The 19,290-nt window shown below is 36.1% G+C and overlaps 1 protein-coding gene and 1 non-coding gene across 4 annotated transcripts in view; one reads left to right on the top strand and one right to left on the bottom strand.

Moving 5' to 3' along the window:
- The window catches only part of EPC2 (enhancer of polycomb homolog 2), a 124,185-nt gene that overhangs the window by 83,270 nt on the left and 21,625 nt on the right, over positions 1–19,290 (bottom strand). The gene's annotated exons all lie outside the window — the stretch shown is intronic.
- Positions 12,953–13,059, top strand: LOC123839985 (U6 spliceosomal RNA). The gene has a single exon (XR_006789821.1). It is a non-coding gene; the product is annotated as a U6 spliceosomal RNA (small nuclear RNA).

Here is a 19,290-nt window from a genome sequence, read left to right as displayed (position 1 = left end):
CCCTCTCCCACTCCCCCCTGCTTGTATTCCCTCTCTCGCTGTCTCTCTCTCTGTCAAATAAACAAATAAAATCTTTAAAAAAAAAAAAAAAAAGAAATGGAGATGTGTGAATTATTTGACAACAAAGTTTAAAATAATTATCTTAATAAAGCTCAATGTGCTACAAAAAGACACAAATAGGCAGCTAAATGAAATCATGGAACCTGATGCATGAACAAAATGAGAATAGCAATGAAGAGATAGGAAATATCAAAAAGAACCAAACAAATTCTGGAGCTGAAGATTACAGTAATCAAATTGAAAAATCCACCAGAGGGATTCAACAGCATATTTCATCAAGCAGAGGAAAGAATTAGTGAACTCAAAGAGAAATCACTTGAAATTATTTAGTCAGAGGAACAAAAAAGGGGGAAAGAAATGAAGAAAGCCTAAGACATTTATATGACTCTACTGACAGACCAATATAAACATTATGGAAGCCCCAAAAAGAGAAAAGAGAAAGGAGCAGAGAACTTGTTTGAAAAAAACAATGACTGAAAATCAAATCAGAGGAAAGAAACGGACATCCAAATTCAAAAAGCTCAATAACATCAACAAAGATGAATTCAAAGAAGCCCACACTGAGACACACTGTAATCAAACTGTCAAAAGTCAAAGACAAAGACAGCATCTTGAAAGCTTGAGCAAGGGAAAAGCAAACCATCATGTACAAGGGAACACCCATAAAATTATCAACAATTTCTCATCAGAAATATTACAAGCCAGAAAGGAGTGTGGGCTGATAAATTCAAAGCACTGGAAGAAAAAAACTGCCAACCAAGATACTCTATCTGGAAAAACTGTCCTTCAAAAATGACAAAGGACAAATGATAGAGACCTACCCATATAAACAAAAAATGAGGGAATTCATCTCTACTAGGCCTGTCTTATAAGAATTCTAAAAGGAGTCCCTTCAAGTGGAAACAGAAAGACACTAGACAATAACACAAAAACATTCAAAAACATAAAACTCTGGTAAGGGTATACATTTAGACAAATGCAGAATCTTGAGATACTGTAATGGTGGTTCATAGGTCACTTATGATTCTGGTATAGAACTTAAAAGATAAAAGCATAAGAGTAAGTATTAAGGGTGCCTGGGTGGCTCAGTTGGTTAAGCAGCTGCCTTCTGCTCAAGTCCTGATCCTGGAGTCCCAGGATCGAGTCCGCATCAGGCTCCCTACTCAGTGGGGAATCTGCTTCTCCCTCTGACCCTCCCCCCTCTTGTGCTCTTTCTCACTCTCTCTCAAATAAATAAAATCCTTTAAAAAAAGTATTAAATACAAAACTATGTTAATGACACAAAATGTAAAAAGATTTAATTTGTGACATTAATAGCATAAAAACAAGAGATACAAACAATTTGAACTTTTCTATGCAACTGAGTTATCAGTTTAAAAAAGACTGTTATACTGTGTTTTCATTTGTCTCAGCATTTTCTAAATTCCCTTGTGATTTCTTTCTTGATCCCGATTGTTCAGAAGTGTGTTGTTCAGTTTCCACATATTTGTGACTTTTCCAGTTTTCCTTTGCTGTTGATTTCTAGTTTTATTCCATTGTGGTTGGAAAATATACTTGGTATGATTTCATCCTTCTTGATTTTGGTAAGAGTTGTTTTGTGGCCTAATTTGATCTATCCTGGAGAATGTTCTGTGTGTGCTTGAGAAAAATACGTATTCTGCTGTTATTGGGTGGAGTGTTCCGTATATGTCAAGCTCTTACCAAGTAATTGAGAAGGAAAAACTTCCAAATTCATTTAACAAGACCAGTATTACCCTGATACCAGGATCAGACAAATACTACAAGGGGGGGGGGGTAGTGGGTGAAGGTAGTCAAAAGGTACAAACTTCCAGTTACAATTTTAGTAAGTTCTGGGGATGTAATGTACAGCATGGTGGCTACAGCTAAAAATACTATACTATATACTTGAAAATTGCTGAGAGTAACTCTTAAAAGTTCTTCAAAAATGTTCATGGACCGTAACACTTAGTAACACAACTACCATAGGATCTGGCAATTCCACTTTTATGTGTATATCCAAAAGAACTGACAACAGGATTTAGAAGAGATATTTGCATATCCATGTTCACTGCAATGTTATTCACAATAGCCAGTGGTGGAAGGAATCCAAATGTTTACTGACAGATGAAGGGATAAACAAAATGTGGTATATACATATAATGGAGTACTAGCCTTAAAAGGAAGGCAATTCTGACACATGCTATAACATGGATGAACCTTGAGAACATTATGCTAAGTGAAATAAGCTAGTCCTGGTCACAAAAAGACAAATCCTGTATGATTTCACTTATGTGTTACCTAAAGTCAAATTCTTTCCTTTTTTTTTTTTTTAAAGATTTTATTTATTTATTTGAGACAGAAAGAATGAGAGAGAGAGAGAGAGAGCACATGAGAGGGGGGAGGGTCAGAGGGAGAAGCAGGCTCCCTGCCGAGCAGGGAGCCCGATGCGGGACTCGATCCAGGGACTCCAGGATCATGACCTGAGCTGAAGGCAGTCGCCCAACCAACTGAGCCACCCAGGCGCCCAAATTCTTTCCTTTTTTAAAGATTTTACTTTTACGTAATCTGTACACCCAACGTGGGGCTTGAACTCATAACTGCGAGATCAAGAGTCTCATGCTCTACTGACTGAGCCAACCAGGTGCCCCTAAAGTAGTCAAATTCTTAAAAATAGCAAGTAGAACGGTGGTTGCTAGGGACCTAGGAGAGGAGGAAAGAAGAAGCTGTTGTTCAATGGGTATAACTGCGATTTTCCAAGATGAAAAAGTGCCACATATCTGTTGCATAACACTGTACATACAGTTAACACTATTGTATTATAGACTTAAAAACAGTTCAGATGGCAAACTTTAGGTTATAGTTCTTCACACAACAATAAACAAAAAGCTGATTAAGTACCTGGCAAAAGTAATCCAAAACAACAACCAATTCTGACACATTTTTGAATAAAACTATTTCAAAAATAATGAAAAAATTGTCAGACTCCAAATACACAGTAATAGTAAAATAATAGTACTAATTATTATAAATGAATACATTATTACAGTAAGTCAAAAAGCAAAAAAAAATATCAAACTAAAATCAGACTTCAAAAACAATATAGCTCAACATATCAATGAAGCAACATTTTAAGAAACCTCAATGAATGAAAAGTATGAACCAAGGATTTTATATTCAGCTAAGCTGTTCTTCAAGTATCAAGGCTACAGAAGGAACTCACGGAATTCTATAGGGGACTTTGAACAAATCTACTAGACTAGCACTGTTCAACAGAAATATAATGCAAGCCACACATGTGAGCCATATATTTAAATTTTCTAGTAGCCACACTTAAAAAAGAACAAGTGAAATTAGTTTTAATAATATGTTTTATTTAAGTCAATATACACATCTACAATGTTATCATTTCAACACACAATCAATACAAAAATGTATGGAGATACTTTACATTTTTTTCTCCCATAACAAGTCTACAAAATCTAGTGTGTATTTTACCTGTATGGAACATCTAAATTCACACTGGCCATATTTCAAGTGCTCAAAAGCCACAAGTGAATACTGGCTACATACTGGATACTACAGTCCATCTTCACCTTGGCTTCATCCAACCAAGATATAACTCATAAACTCTAGTAAAATTTTACGTGTACACACACACACACTCCCTCTCTCTCTCTCTCTCTCTTCATCCAACCAAGAGATAACTGGTAAACTTTTAGTTTAGTAGTAAAATTTTACTTTCACACACACAAATCTCTCAAAGATTGGAAAAGGATGAAAGACTAATGTACAAACATCTGCACGCAAAGTGGAAATAATACAACTAAAAATGAGAGAAGAAAAAAAAAATACAAACCTTCTTAAATACAAAATACAATCTTTTTAAATAAGAGCAAAAAGAGAGGGGCGCCTGGGTGGCTCAGTTGTTTAAGTGGCCGACTCTTGATTTGAGCTCATGATCTTGGGGTCCTGGGATTGAACCCCATTTGGGCTCTGCACTCACAGCAAAGAGTCTGCTTGAGGATTCTCTCTTCTTTTCCCTCTGCTCCACCCCCCCACTTACATGCTCTCTAAAATAAATAAATCATTCTTAAAAAGAGCAAAAAAAGAAACAATTTAACAATACAAAAAATTATTAAATATTATAAAAGAATTGAGATCAAATACATTCAGTCATATCAATAAATATCAACGGACTTATCTATAAAAACAAAATTTTCAACTTGTCTCATAACCCAAGACTCAACTACATGCTGTGTACAAGAAACACACCAAAAAAAAAAAAAAAAATGTGGTTCAGAAAAGGAAAATTAAAGGAATCAATGGAAGTTTATCAGGTAATGGAAGACAGTAAGAAAGACAAGCAGATCCCAATTATCAGACAAGTAAAGTTCAAGTCAAAGAGCATTAAGCATGACCCAAAAACCACAATTCGCAATAAAGGCTTTTAGTTTCTGCATTTCATTCATGAATGTCTGTCTCTGTAAGTTTTGGATATCCTATACATATTTAAGAATATCTATGCATCAAATAACACAGCAACCTTTTTATAAAGCAAAAGCTACAGTATATGTAAGGACTGATAAAGACACACTAATAGTATTAACTAACTTTAACACACCACTCTCAGCATAAGGCAAGTGGACAAAGAACAAGTATGAACCTAAGCACAGACCTAATTTAGTAAGGCAGATCTTATAGCTACATACAAAACTTTACACCCAAGGTTCCTTCTTCTCAAACACACAAGCAAGTTCGATAAACGTGATCATTTATCAGTTAAGAATTACAAAAAGTACGGTATTATGAATGGAGTAGAATGGATAAAGAAAGAGACAATTCTCTGAGCATTCTCTTTTGTACGGTTCTGAATTTTAAAACCATGTTAATGGTTTAACGTTCTCTAAAAATAATTAAAATCAACAAGGATGTGGGGAGAAACCAAAATAGTACACAAGGAGAAACAACAAATAAACCTTAATTATTAGAAATGAATATTCATATATCCACAATGAAGAGAACAGAAAACAAAGAAATTTTAAGTTCCTTTGGAAAATAATGATTTGAAGCTCACGTGTAAAAATTAGATAACATACACTTCAAAGAATTGTGATGATACAGTAAGTAGTTCATGGCACATTCTAAGAGATAAAAGTTTCTTGTTCTTATTAAAACATATCACAGAGGTGCAATATTCAAAATAGTGGAATTTTAAGAACAGGATAAAAAATATTTAGGGATTTTGACAATTAAAACCCTTTCTTCAACACCCATTATAACATAAAATTCCCTGAAAGAAAGAAATGTCCCCAAGCTGATAAAGAGCAGGCACCCATGGAAAACCTATATCTAACCACCATACTTATGGTCAAAGACTGAATGCTTTCCTCCTGAGATGAAATTCAAGTCAAGGAAGCCTATTACCACTTCTAGCCCACATTTCACCTAAGATTCTAGTCAGTACAATGAGGGAAGAAAAACAAATACAGGCATGAAGACTGGGAAAGAAGACCAAAATTATTTGTACATGATATGCTCATGTAGGGAAAAAAATGCTAGGGAATCTCAACAGAGCTCCTAGAATGAAAGTGAATTTAACAAAGTCACAAGTCAATATTAAATAAAATCTTTAAAGAAAAAACAAAACACTCAATTGTATTTCCATATATCGGCAACTGAAAAATGAAAATAAAAAGCAGTATCATTTACAACAGCATCAAAACTACTAAATACTTAAGAGACAGGCTTAACAAATTATGTGTGAAACTTGCATAGCAACATAAATGGAAATATAACATGTTCAGGGATTGGAAGGCTCAATACTGTTCCAAAAAACACATATTTGGGTAAGTTTTCCTCCAAATTATCTAAATTTCTAATAAATTCCAATCAAAACCCCAATAAGGGTTTTTTTTAAAAAACAGAAATGGACAAGTTGATCCTAAAATTCATTTAGAAAGGTCAAAGAAAAATAGCCAAAATAACTTGAAAAAGTAAATTTGAAGGACATACACAATCTGATTACAAACTAAATCATAAATCATAAAGCTAAATTAATCAACAGTGGCACTACCATAAGAACATGTAAAGCAAAAGAAACCATAAAGATAATGAATTTTAGACAAAGGTGCCAATTAATGAGGGAATTAAATGAGGGTAAGGATGGACTTTTCCACAAATGGTCTGAACAGGAGTTTGGGAAAAAATAAGCCTATGCTCTTACCTCACTCTTTATATAAAAACTAACTCAAAATAGATCACAGACCTAAAAATAAAGCCTAAACTTATAAAAATATCCATAAGAAAATATAGGAGAAAAATTTTAGTGACCCTGGGTTTGGCAAAGATTTCTTAGGACACAAAATGCACAGATTATAAATGAAAGAACTGATAAATTGGGCTTCCTGAAAATTCAAAAATTATGCTATTCAAAACACATACTTTAGAAAATGAAAAGAGGGCGCCTGGGTGGCTCAGTTGGTTAAGCGACTGCCTTCAGCTCAGGTCATGATCCTGGAGTCCCTGGATCGAGTCCCGCATGGGGCTCCCTGCTCTGCAGGGAGTCTGCTTCTCCCTCCGACCCTCCCCCCTCTCATGTGCTCTCTCTCATTCTCTCTCTCTCAAATAAATAAAAAAAATCTTTAAAAAAAAAAGAAAATGAAAAGACATGCCAGACTGAGAAAAATGTTCACAATACATATGTGAGAGCCCTTCCATGCAGAATATATAAAGAACCCTTATATCTCAATAATAATAAACCAACCCAATTTTTTTTAACAAAATGAGTCAAAGATTTAAACAGACACTTCACAAAAGAAAATACAACAATGACCAATAAGCACTTGAAAAGATGCTCAACGACTTTATATCAGGAAAATGCAAAATAAACCCACAGAAAGTTTTGACTACACACTCACAAAATGACTAAATTACGAAACTGACAACACCAACTGTTGGTGGGAGTGCCAAATGATATCACCTCTTTGGAAAACTACTGGGCAGTTTCTTATAAAGTAAATACATGCTTATTATGGGGCACCTGGGTGGGCTCAGTCAGTTGGTTAAGCACCCAATTCTTGATTTTGGCTCAGGTCATGATCTCAGGATCTTGAGATGGAGCTCCAAGTTGGGCTCCCTGCTCAGCAAGGAGTCTGCTTGAGATTCTCTCTCCCTCTGCCCCATCCCCACGCGTGCTCTCTCACAAGTGCGCACTCTCTCTCAAATAGTTTTAAAAAAAATACATGTGTGGGCGCCTGGGTGGCTGGCTCAGTCGTTAAGCATCTGCCTTCGGCTCAGGTCATGATCCCAGGGTCCTGGGATCGAGTCCCACATCGGGCTCCCTGCTCGGCGAGAAGCCTGCTTCTCCCTCTCCCATTCCCCCTGCTTGTGTTCTTGCTCTCGCTATTTCTCTCTGTCAAATAAATAAATCTTAGAAAAAAAAAAACAAAAAAATACATGTGTAACACATGACCCAGCAATCCTACTAAATATGTACCCAAGAAGTAAAATGCATGTCCACAAACAACTTGCACATGGATGTTAACTGTTATTTTACTTACAATAGCCAAAAATTGGAAACAATATAAATGTACATCAACAGGTAAAGAGACAAAGTGGATAGATTCATTCATTGGAATACTACTCAGTTAAAAAAAAAAAAAAAAGAAAAAAAAAGAGGGGTCAAACTGATGATATGCAGAACAATGATGTACCTCAAAAGTATACTGAGGAGAAAGGGCAACCCTCTTACACTGCTGATGGGAATGCAAGCTGTTGCAGCCACTCTAGAAAAACAGTATGGAGGTTCCTCAAAAAGTTAAAAATAGAGCTCCCCACAACCCAGCAATTGCACTACTAGGGATTTACCCAAAAGATACAAACATAGTGATCCAAAGGGGTACCTGCACCCCAATGTTTATAGCAGCAATGTCCACAATAGCCAAACTGGAAAGTCCAGCTGTCCATCAACAGATGAACGGATAAAGATGTGATGTGTGTGTGTGTACACACACACACACGCGCACACACACAGGAATATTACTCAGCCATCAAAAAGATGAAAACTTACCATCTGCAACGACATGGATGGAACTAGAAGATATTATGCCAATCGAAATAAGTCAATCACAGAAAGCCCATTATACGATTTCACTCATATGTGGAATTTAGGAAACAAAATGGAGGATCATGGGGGAAGGGAGGGAAAAACAGAATGGGACAAAATCAGAGAGGGAGATAAACCTTAAGAGACTCTTAACTGTAGGAAGCAGGGTTGCTGGAGGGGAGAGGGGTGAGGGATGGGATAACTGGGTGATGAGCATTAAGGAGGGCACGAGATGTGATAAGCGCTGGGTGTTGTGTGCAATGGATGAATCACTGACCTCTACCTCTGAAACTAAAAATACACTATATGTTAATTAACTGAATTTAAATAAAATAAAAAATTTTTAAAAATGAGTCCACTTTAGGGTAAGGAGCTCGGGGATGGGCAAACTAGGTGAAAGGGATTCGAGGTACAAACTTCCAGTTATAAAATAAGTCACAGAGATGAAAAGTACAGTGTGGGGAATATGATAATATTGTAGTAACATTGTTTGGTGACTACACTTACCATGTTGCATACTGAGTAATGTATGGGATTGTGGAATCACTATGTTGTGCACCTGAAACTAATATAACACTGTGTGTCAACTATACTTCAATAATAAAAATTATTTTTAAAGTCCGCAAAAAAAAGTATACTGAGAAATAACCAGATGGAAGTGGCTACGTACTGTTATGGTTCCCTTTATATGACATGTGAAAACAGAGAAAACTAATATATAGTGATCAGAACCAGATCATTAGCTGATTGAAATGGGGGTAGAGGATATGACTGCAAAAGGGTTAAAGGGGACTTTTGTGGGGAATGAAAATGTTCTCCTTATTGTTTGGAATGGTGGTCATACAGGTACATTTGTTTATTAAAACAAAGAACCACACATAAAATAAATGCTTTATACTGTATGTAAATTACACTTCCATAAAGTTGAGTTTTAAAATGAAGAAAAGGGGCGCCTGGCTGGCTCAGCTGGTAGAACATGCCACTCATGATCTCAGGGTCATGAGTTCAAGCCCCATACTGGGCATGGAGCCTACTTAAAAAAAAAAAAAAAGAAGAAGAAGAAGAAGAAGGAAAAATAACATGATGAAACAAAAAGTTAATGTAAGCAAAACATGCTGGCAAGACAATATTTACAATGCTGGTGAAATTGTGAGGAGTAAAACAGACACTTTCAAGAATGAGTGCTAGTGAATGTGTTAAAGTGTAAATTGGTATAATCTGGAAAACAGTTTGATAAGATGTTTCTAAGCTTTAAATACACTGCCATGTAAGACTTCTTGAAAAATAATGACATCTGAAAATATTTATGCATTAAGTAGAAAAAGCAGGAAACAAAATCACATACTGAAGTTAATCCCAAATATAGTAAGGTAAACAGAATGTTAAGATGATAGCATGAATAAACGCAGAATTAAAAAAAAAGCTGGTAAAAAATGTGCCAAAGTATTAACTAGTGAAATTATAGGTGGTCTCTATTTTCTCCTCTACATTTTCTACAGTTTTCTAAAATAGTACATATTACAAAAAGCAACCAGTGTCAATCTTTAAAACTACTGATCTGGTATGCCTTCCATAACCTAAAGAAAGAAGAGATGGAGGAAGACAAAGTAAAAAAAGACTCTAGATAAGTCCTTATCCTATTCTAATGCTGCTTCTCTTCTCGTACTAACTTTCTAAATCTCATTCTCAGTCCCAGCAGCATATTAGAATCGCCTGGAGAGGCCAAATATGGACTACATGGGAGAAAAAATAGTTAAAAGGATTCAGCAGCTGACTTCCACTCCAACAAAGATGACATACATACAGTGGAACATTATTCAGCCATAAAAAAGAATGAAGTACTACAACATGCATGAACCTTTAAAACATTATACAATGTGAAAGTCATCAGATACAAAAGGCCACATATTGTATGACTCCATTTACAGGAAACGTCCAGATACAGGCAAACCCACAGAGAAAGAAAGCGTATTAGTGGTAGGGGTCATAGGATGGAAAGTGACTAATGGGTATGGGATTTCTTTTTAGGGTGATGGAAGTGTTCTGGAACAAGATAGTTATGATGTACAACACTAAATATAGTAAAAGCCATTGAACTGCACACTTTAATATGGTGAATTATATTACATGAATTTTATTACCAAAAAAAATCGCAGGGGCGCCTGGGTGGCTCAGCCGGGTAAGTGTCTGGCCTTTGGCTCAGGTCATAATCCCAGGGTCCTGGGATTGAGCCCTGCATCAAGCTCCCTGCTCAGCAAGGAGCCTGATTCTCCCTCGCCCTCTCCCTCTGCTACTCCCCCTACTTGTGCACATGCACACTCTCGCTCTCAAATAAATAAAACTTTAAAATAAATTGCAAAAAAAAAAGGTGAAGTAACAGGAAATGAATTCACCCTTCTACCAGAAGCAAAAAAAAAAAAATCTGATGAGAATTGAAACAATGGCTTTCCAGACACTGGACAATAGGCAATGAAGGACAATGATACTTAAAAGAAGTAAAACAAAACAGGGGCGTCTGGGTGGCTCAGTCATTAACAGTCTGCCTTCGGCTCAGGTCATATCCCAGGATCCTGGGATTGAGGACCACACTGGGCTCCCTGCTCAGCGGTGGGCCTGCCTCTCCCTCTCCCACTCCCCCTGCTTGTGTTCCCTCTCTCGTGTCTCTGTCAAATAAATAAAATCTTTAAAACAAACCAAAACAAAAAACAAACAGTCCTACAATTGCCTCAGCTTACTATCCTGGAAAAGTCCCTATGCTGTGGAGGATGAAAGTGAACTAAGATAGAGCTTAAAAGACTTCATGAGTTGAAGAGACAGAAACAAGAGTCTAAGAAGATGAAGGCACCTAAAGTTCAGAGACAGAGTACCAAAAAGGAAGGCATTACAGAGAGAGCCCAGGAGATCTGCAGAGAGTTCTCTGCAATGCTCAGCACAAGTCTGTGAATAAACTACGTAGCACTGGAGAAAGAACTATCCCACAGAATTAGAAGGAAAAGTGCCTGTCAGGGCCAAGAAGAGCACCTGTTTCCACCAACTAGGCTGGAAAAAAAGACATGCTACACACAGAGGAACAAAGGATGACACTGAATTTCTCATCAGAAACAATGCAAGTGGGAGTGCCTGGATGGCTCAACCTGTTAAGCATCTGCCTTCGGTCACGTCATGATCTTGGGGACCTAGGATGGAGCCCCATATCGGGATCGAGTCTGCTTCTCCCTCTACCCCGCCCCCCTGTCCCCACTTGTATGCACTCTCTCTCAAATAAATAAATAAAATCTTAAAAAAAAAACAAAAAACACAATGCAACTGAGAAGACTGGAGCACCACTGTTCAAATACTGGAAGAAAAAACTGTCAAGCTAGAATTCTATATCCAACAAAAATATTTACAAAAACAAAAGTGACATTAGTGATCTGTTATACAATAATGCCCAAATAGTTAATACTGTAATTTATATTTATAAATTATTAAAAGGATAAATTTGTTATGTGCTTCACCACACAAAAAATGGGGGAAATAACATTTTTAGACATGCAAAAGCTCAAGTATTAATCACCAGCAAACCCACACTACAAGAAATGTTAACAAAAATCCTTTGGGAAGAAGGAAAACGATACCTGATGGAACTCTGGATATAAAATAAACTGATGAGAAGGAGTAATAATCATTATGAAGATAACTACCTCCATCTTTCTCTTATCATTTAAAAGTATTTGAAAAATAATTGGCTATTTAAATAAAAATAATAAAGTGTTACAGGGTTTATTACAAGTGTAAAATGTATGGAAACAATAGCATAAGGTCCGGGCAAGGATAAATGGAAATACACTATAATAAGGTTCTTACACTGTACATAAGTGGTATCACTTAAAGACAGACTGTGATAAACTAAAGACATACAGCTAGTCCCTAAGTTACGACGATCCAACCTACGATTTTTTCACTTTACAATGGTTTGAAAATGATACACACTCAGTAGAAACCATACTTCAAAATTTGAATCTTCATCTTTTCCTGGGCTGGCAACATGTGGTACAATGCCCTCTTGTGATGCTGAGCAGTAGCAGTGAGCTGCAGCTCGCAGGCCACCACATAATGATGAGGGTAAATAACCCATACATTTACAACCATTCTGTACCTATTCAACCATTTTGTTGTTCATTTTCAGTATAGTACTCAATAAATTACATGAAATATTCAAAACTTTACTATAAAAGACTTTCTGCTAGATGACTTTGCCCAACTCGAGGCTAATATAAGTGTTCTGAGTACGTTTAAAAGTAGGTTAGGCTAAGCCATGATGTTCAGTAGGTTAGGTACGTTAAAGACATTTTGACTTATGACATATTCAACTTGCAATGACTTTACTGGGACATAAGCTCATTGTAAGTCAAGAAAGATCTGTATATTATAAACCCCTAGTCAGAATTTATTAACCTTGGCACTACTGACATTCTGGGCAAGGTAAGCCTTTTTGTGGGAGGTCTTGTGCACTGGAAGATGTTTAGCACCATCCCTGACTTCTACCTATGAGATGATGGTAACACCCCCACCCCTCGCAGTATGAAAATCAAAAATGTTTCCAGACGTTATCAAGTGTCCTCTGGGAAATAAGTCAGACCTCTTTGATGACCATGTCCCATATCAATCACTTAAAGTAAAACAATAATTAAAAAAAAAAAAAAAGTTACAGCAAATAAGCCAAAAACAGATAAAATGGAATAAAAAAATAATTCCAAAGAAGGCAGAGTAAGAGAGAAAGAAAACCAACAGAAGAAACAGAAAATAGTGCTTGCTTCGGCAGCACATATACTAAAATTGGAATAATACAGAGAAGATTAGCATGGTCCCTGCACAAAGATGACACACAAATCCATTAAGTGTTCAATACTTTTTAGGGGCGCCTGGCTTCCTCAGTTGGGAGAGCATGCAACTCTTGATCTAGGGGTTGTTAAGTTCAAGCTGCACATTGGGCACAGAACCTACTAAAAAAGACAGGAAGGAAAGAAGGGAAGAAGGGGAAATGGTAAGATGACAGAGTGAAACCTAACCATATCAAAAATCATATTAAATCTCAGTGAACTAGGAATACAGGGGAACTTCCTCAATTAGACAAAAGACTATCTACAAAAATTCTATAGCTAACATCATAGTTAATGGTGGGAAACTTGAAGCTTTCCCACTAAGTTACAAAGCAAGAATGTCCCCTCATCACTTTGTTTCAACATCATACTGGAAGTTCTAACTAGTGAAATTAAGACAAGAAAAGGAAATAAAAGGTATACAGATAGGGAATTAAGACATAAAACTGTCTTTACAGATATTATGATCATCTATGTAGAAAATCTGAAGGAAATGACAAAATACTCCTCAAACTAGTAAGTGATTATAACAGGGCTGCAGGATTCAACATTAATATACAAAAGTAAATCACTTTCCTATATACCAGCAACAAACAAGTAGAATTTGAAACTAAAAACACAATATTGTTTACCTAAACATCTCCCAAAATGAAATACTCAGGTGTAAATCTAACACGTCTGTACAATATCTATGAGGGAAAACCACAAAATTCTGACGAACGAAATCAGAGAAGAACTACATAAATAGATATTTCATGTTCATGGATAAGAAAACTCAGTAAAAAGTTTTTAACAAGGGGCGCCTGGGTGGCATAGTCAGTTAAGCATCTGACTCTTGGGTTTCGGCTCAGGTCATGATCTCAGGATAGTCCAACTGAGTCCGTCTTGGGCTCTGCACTCAGCACAGAGTCTGCTTAGGTCTCTCCCCCTGCCCTCCCCCCGCCCCCCTTCTCTCTAAAATCAATCTTTTTTTTTAAGTCTTCAACAAATGGTGCTGGAAAAACTGGACATCCACATGCAAAATAACAAATCCAGACACAGATCTTACACCTTCACAAAAATTAATACAAAAGGGATCACAGACCTAAATGTAAAATGCCAAGATTCCTATAAGGCAACAAAAAAGAAAATCTAGATGACATTGGGTATGGCAATGACTTTTTAAATACAACACCAGGGGGCGCCTGGGTGGCTCAGTCGTTTAGCGTCTGCCTTCGGCTCAGGTCATGATCCCAGGATCCTGGGATCAAGCCCTGCATCTGGCTCCCTGCTCAGCGGGAAGCCTGCTTCTCCCTCTCCCACTCCCCCTGCTTGTGTTCCCTCTCTAGCTGTCTCTCTGTCAAATAAATAAATAAAATCTTTTAATAAATAAATACATACATACATACATACATACATACATACATACATACAACACCAAAGGCCCTGGCCGTGAAAGAAATTGATAAATTAGACTTCATCAAAATTAAAAACTTGGGTAAAAACCACTCAATGTCAAAAAAAAAAAATGAAAAGATAAGCCACAGACTGAGGAAAAAAATCTGATAAAGGACTGTTATCCAAACTATGCAAAGAACTCTTAAAACTCAACAATAGAAGCAATCTGATTTAAAAATTGGGCCAAACCTTAACAGATACTTCACCAAAAAAGATATACACATGGCACATAAACATAAAAAAATGCTTCACGTCGTATATTATGAGGGAAAAGCAAATTAAAAGGAGATACCACTGCACATCTATTAAAATGGCCAAAATTCAGAACACTGACAACATTAAATGTTGGCGAGGATGTAGAGCAACAGGAATTCTCATTCACTACTGCTGGTAATGCAAAATGGTACAGTCACTTTAGAAGACAGTTTGGCAGTTTCTCACCAAATTAAACATTCTCTTACCATATACTCCAACAACTGTGCCCTTGATACTTATGCAAAGGAACTGAAAATCTCTGACCACACAGAAATCTGCCTATGGATATTTACAGCAGCTTTATTCATAATTATCAAAACTTAAAAGAATGAAGATGTCCTTAAGTTGGTGAATGGATAAACAGTGGCACAACCAGACAACAGAATATATTATGCGATGCTAAAAAGAAATGAGCTATCAAGCCATGAAAAGACATGGAGGAACCTTAAATGCATACTACTAAGTGAAAGAAGCCAATCTGAAAAGGCTACATACTGTATGATTCCAACTAAATGATGTTTTGGAAAATACAAAACAATGGAGACAGTAAAAAAATCAATAGCTATGGAGGGTTGGGGGGTAGTGATAAAAAGGTGGAGCACAGACGATTTTTAGGGCATTGAAAACACTCTGTGTATCATACATACCATAATGATAGATAACATGTCATACATTTGTTCAAATCCACAGAATGCTAATGTAAACTATGGACTTTGGGTGATTATGATTTGTCAATATAGGTTCATGAATTTTAACACTCTGGTGGGGAATGCTGATGATGGGGAAGGCTATGCATGTGTGAGGACAGGGAATATATGGGAAATCTCTGTACATTCCCCTCAATTTTGCTGTGAACCCAAAACTGTTCTAAAAGTGTAAAATCTTCATTAGAAAATCATGTTAAATGTAAATGATGTCAACACCCTATTAAGACAGAGATTGTGAGACTGGATAAAAACAAGTTAAGACCCTATTATAAGCTGCCTTTGAAAAGCAGTTTGAATATGAAGAAACACACTTTGTTTTTTAAAGATTTACTTGACAGAGACATAGCGAGAGACGGAACACAAGCAGGTGGGAGAGGGAGGAGCATGGTTCCCGCCAAGCAAGGAGCCTGATGTGGGGCTTGATCCCAGGACCCCAGGACCATGACCTGAGCCTAAGGCAGACACTTAACGACTGAGCCACCCAGGCGCCCCTGAAGAAACACACTTTGAATACAAAGATATAAATAGGTTAGAAGTAAAAAAAAAAAAAAAAGTTATACAATGCTAACACTAGTCAGAGAGACTTTGTATGACCATATTAGCATGCAACACAGATTTCAGAACAAAGAGTATCACCAGGGATTAAGAAGTTTATTTCATTGGGGCACCTGGATGACTTAGTTGGAAGAGCATACAGCTCTTGATCTAAGTCAGGTTCATGAGTTTGGGTGTGGAGATGACTAAAAATAATAAACGTTAAAAAAATTTTATTTAATTATGCTTAAAGAGATGAATCGGTCAAAAGGACATAACAACCCTACTCATTTATGCACCCAATAAAAACATGAAACAAAAACCAGTATAACCTTCAAGGGTAAATAGACAAACCCACAGTTACAGAGGTTTTAATACCATATTCTCAATAATAGATAAAACAACTAGACAGAAAATCAGCAAAGATACTGCAAACTGTAACACTACCAGCTAACTTAACCTGACTTTTACAGAATGCTCCACCCAACAAAGGCAGCACACACCTTTTTTCCATGTTCACAGGAATCATTTACCAAGACAGAACATATTCTGAAAAGTGTATTACAATTTCAAAAAAAGTTTACAAGAGTTCAAACCATATGTTCTTAGACAACAATGGAATGAAGTTAGAAACTTATAACAGGAAAAAAAAAAAAGAAATTCGTAACAGAAAGATATCTGTGAAACCACTAAATAATTAGAAACTAAGTAACACATTTCTAAATAACCCCAGGGTCAAAGAAGAAATCAAAAGAGAAACTAGAAAGTATCTTAAAGTGAATGAAAATTTAAACAAAAAGTTGCAAAATACTGCTAAAACAGCACTTATGAAGGAATGTATTGCACTCAATACCTATATTAAAATAAAGGTCTCAAATCAATGACCTTACCTTCTACCCTAACTAGAAAAAGAGCAAATTAAATCCAAGTAAGCAGAAGAAAGGAAATGATCAAGATCAAAGTGGAAATCAATGAAACTGAAACAAAATCAACAAAGAAAAAAAAATCAATGAAACCAAACATTAATTCTTTAACAAAATCAATAGAATTGATAAGCTCCTAGCCAGACTGATGAGGAAAAAAGTGGGAAGACACAAATGACCAATGTCAGGAACAAGAGAGGAGACATCACCTTAGAGAGTATTATGAAGCTCCTATCAATAAGCTTGTCATTTAAGTGAAAAGGACAAATTCCTTGAAAGAAACAAACTTTCACCAAAGCTCACTCAGGAAGAAATAGATAACATGAATGACCCTCTGACTACAGTCAAAAATCCTTCATACAAAACTCTAGGGACAGATGGCTTCATTGGTGAATTCTACAAAATATCCGAGGAGGAAATAATACAACAAACTCTACACAATTTTTCCGTAATACTGAAGTGGAAGGAATACTTCCCAACTCATTCTATGAAGCCAGTATTACTCTGATACCAAAACCAGAAAAAGACATTACAGAAGAAGAAAACTACAAATATCCCTTGTGAACATAGATACAATCTTCCTAAATAAAAATTTAGCAAACAGAATCCAACAACACGATAAAAGAATAAAACATAACCAAATGGGGTTTATCCCAGGAATGTAACATTGGTTTCAAAATCAATATAATTCACCGTATTAATTTTTTTAAATGCCATGATCATTTCTATACACAGAAAAAAAATTACAAAATCCAACATCCTTTCTAAAAATTCTCAGAAAACTAAAAATACAGAAAGGAATTTCTTCAATCTGATAAAGGGGATCTACCAAAACCAAAAATCACATCATACTTAAGTGAAATGCTTCTCTCTCAAAATTAGGAAGACAGGGATATCTGCTCTCACCATGCTACCCATCCATTCCTCTAATACTCTAAATACTGCCTTTGTAATTAACATTGTATGTATTTCATTAATTTTGCCTCCCAAAGAAATACATCAGCTTTAGCTTTAAGAAAAAATCAATAAAGTCACATTACTAAGGTTCTGCTTTTTTCTATAAAACTAAATTTAAAGACATTTATCAACTAAACAGATAAGTGCCCATATGCAATAAATTCCTTTTAGAATTTAATAACACGGTAAAGATTTTTCTCTTCTGAAAAACAGCTGTGTTAAATTTTCAATGAATAAGAACTGAATCACCCACAGCTTCTCTATCTTAACTGCCTGTAGGGATATGAAAAAGAAAAGGGAGTGAGAGGACTTTAATGGCTGAAGTAACTGGTATCTTAAGCAGAAATATAAAAGTGAAGGCAATCTTACTGTATAGAAACATTTTATCATACCCATTATAATTCTAAAATACCTGACTGACAAATCAACTTTTGGAAAACAACTCAATTAGAAGTTATATAACACTAATTAGTTCCACTTCATAAAGTAACAAATGTTTAATCTTTTGTTATCTAATTGTTGGTTTTCTGAAACCTTGTTTTAAATTGAGAATTTCCTAATGCTGATTAAGACCATGGCCTTCAACATCAACACTAAGTTTAGGAAGGTGACAGTAACATCAGTGGCTGGCTTGCTCTTAAATATCCAAGCAACAACAGAAATGAGTAGTAGAGAAAATTCAAAACAGTATGCAAAATAAATCATTGACACAAGACTTTAAAAGATATTATTTGATATTCAGTTAGCTTATCTACTGATTAACAAAGTCATTTCTGACATTATTTTGCATATATTAAATACTGAGGGAGAACTCTTACGGAAAATTTTAAGACACCTATCTATATGTGACAACCAAGAATTAGATCACTGGTTATGCAAAGTAAAAATAAGAACATTTAAAAAAATTAAAAAGCTAGCAAATGGATTCACTCATCCAAGAAATTACACAAAAAGAAAATGAGTATCTCTCAACCCACAAAAAAAAACTGTGCCAGCTCTATACTTGAAAAATGCTTGGGAAGCAATTCTTCTGGAAACTACCAAATTTGAAATGGGCAACAGACGAACACTTTACTGCCATAAGTAAAAATCAGTATAATGGAAGCAATCATTGGGGTGCGGGTGGGGCAGAATACTCTGCATTTATCAATATAATCTATCAGACTTTTAAAATCATCCAGCATCTCCTAGACCCATTTGAGAATTTCATAGAAATATATCAAAACCCTCAGGTGTTAGAGAAGGGGCGGGGGGGGGGGGGGGAGTTGAGGACTACTGCTCTAAACCAGGGCTTCCCAAATTCTAATGTGCATTTGAACCACCTAGCGATCTTTTTAAAATGCACGGTCTTGATTCAAGACGTGTAGGACAGGACTTGGAATTCAGCAATCCTAACGAACTCCCGGGTAATGCCATTTCCACAGACCGAACTTTGAGTAGCAAGATTCTCA

Source organism: Mirounga angustirostris, unplaced genomic scaffold (genome assembly GCF_029215605.1).
Source record: "Mirounga angustirostris isolate CCGP_5_RB_7025 unplaced genomic scaffold, mMirAng1.0.hap1 SCAF_3, whole genome shotgun sequence".
NCBI classification, from domain to species: Eukaryota; Metazoa; Chordata; class Mammalia; order Carnivora; family Phocidae; genus Mirounga; species Mirounga angustirostris.
The sequence above is the reverse complement of the archived record's forward strand: the minus strand, read 5'-3'. Positions and strand labels throughout refer to the sequence as shown.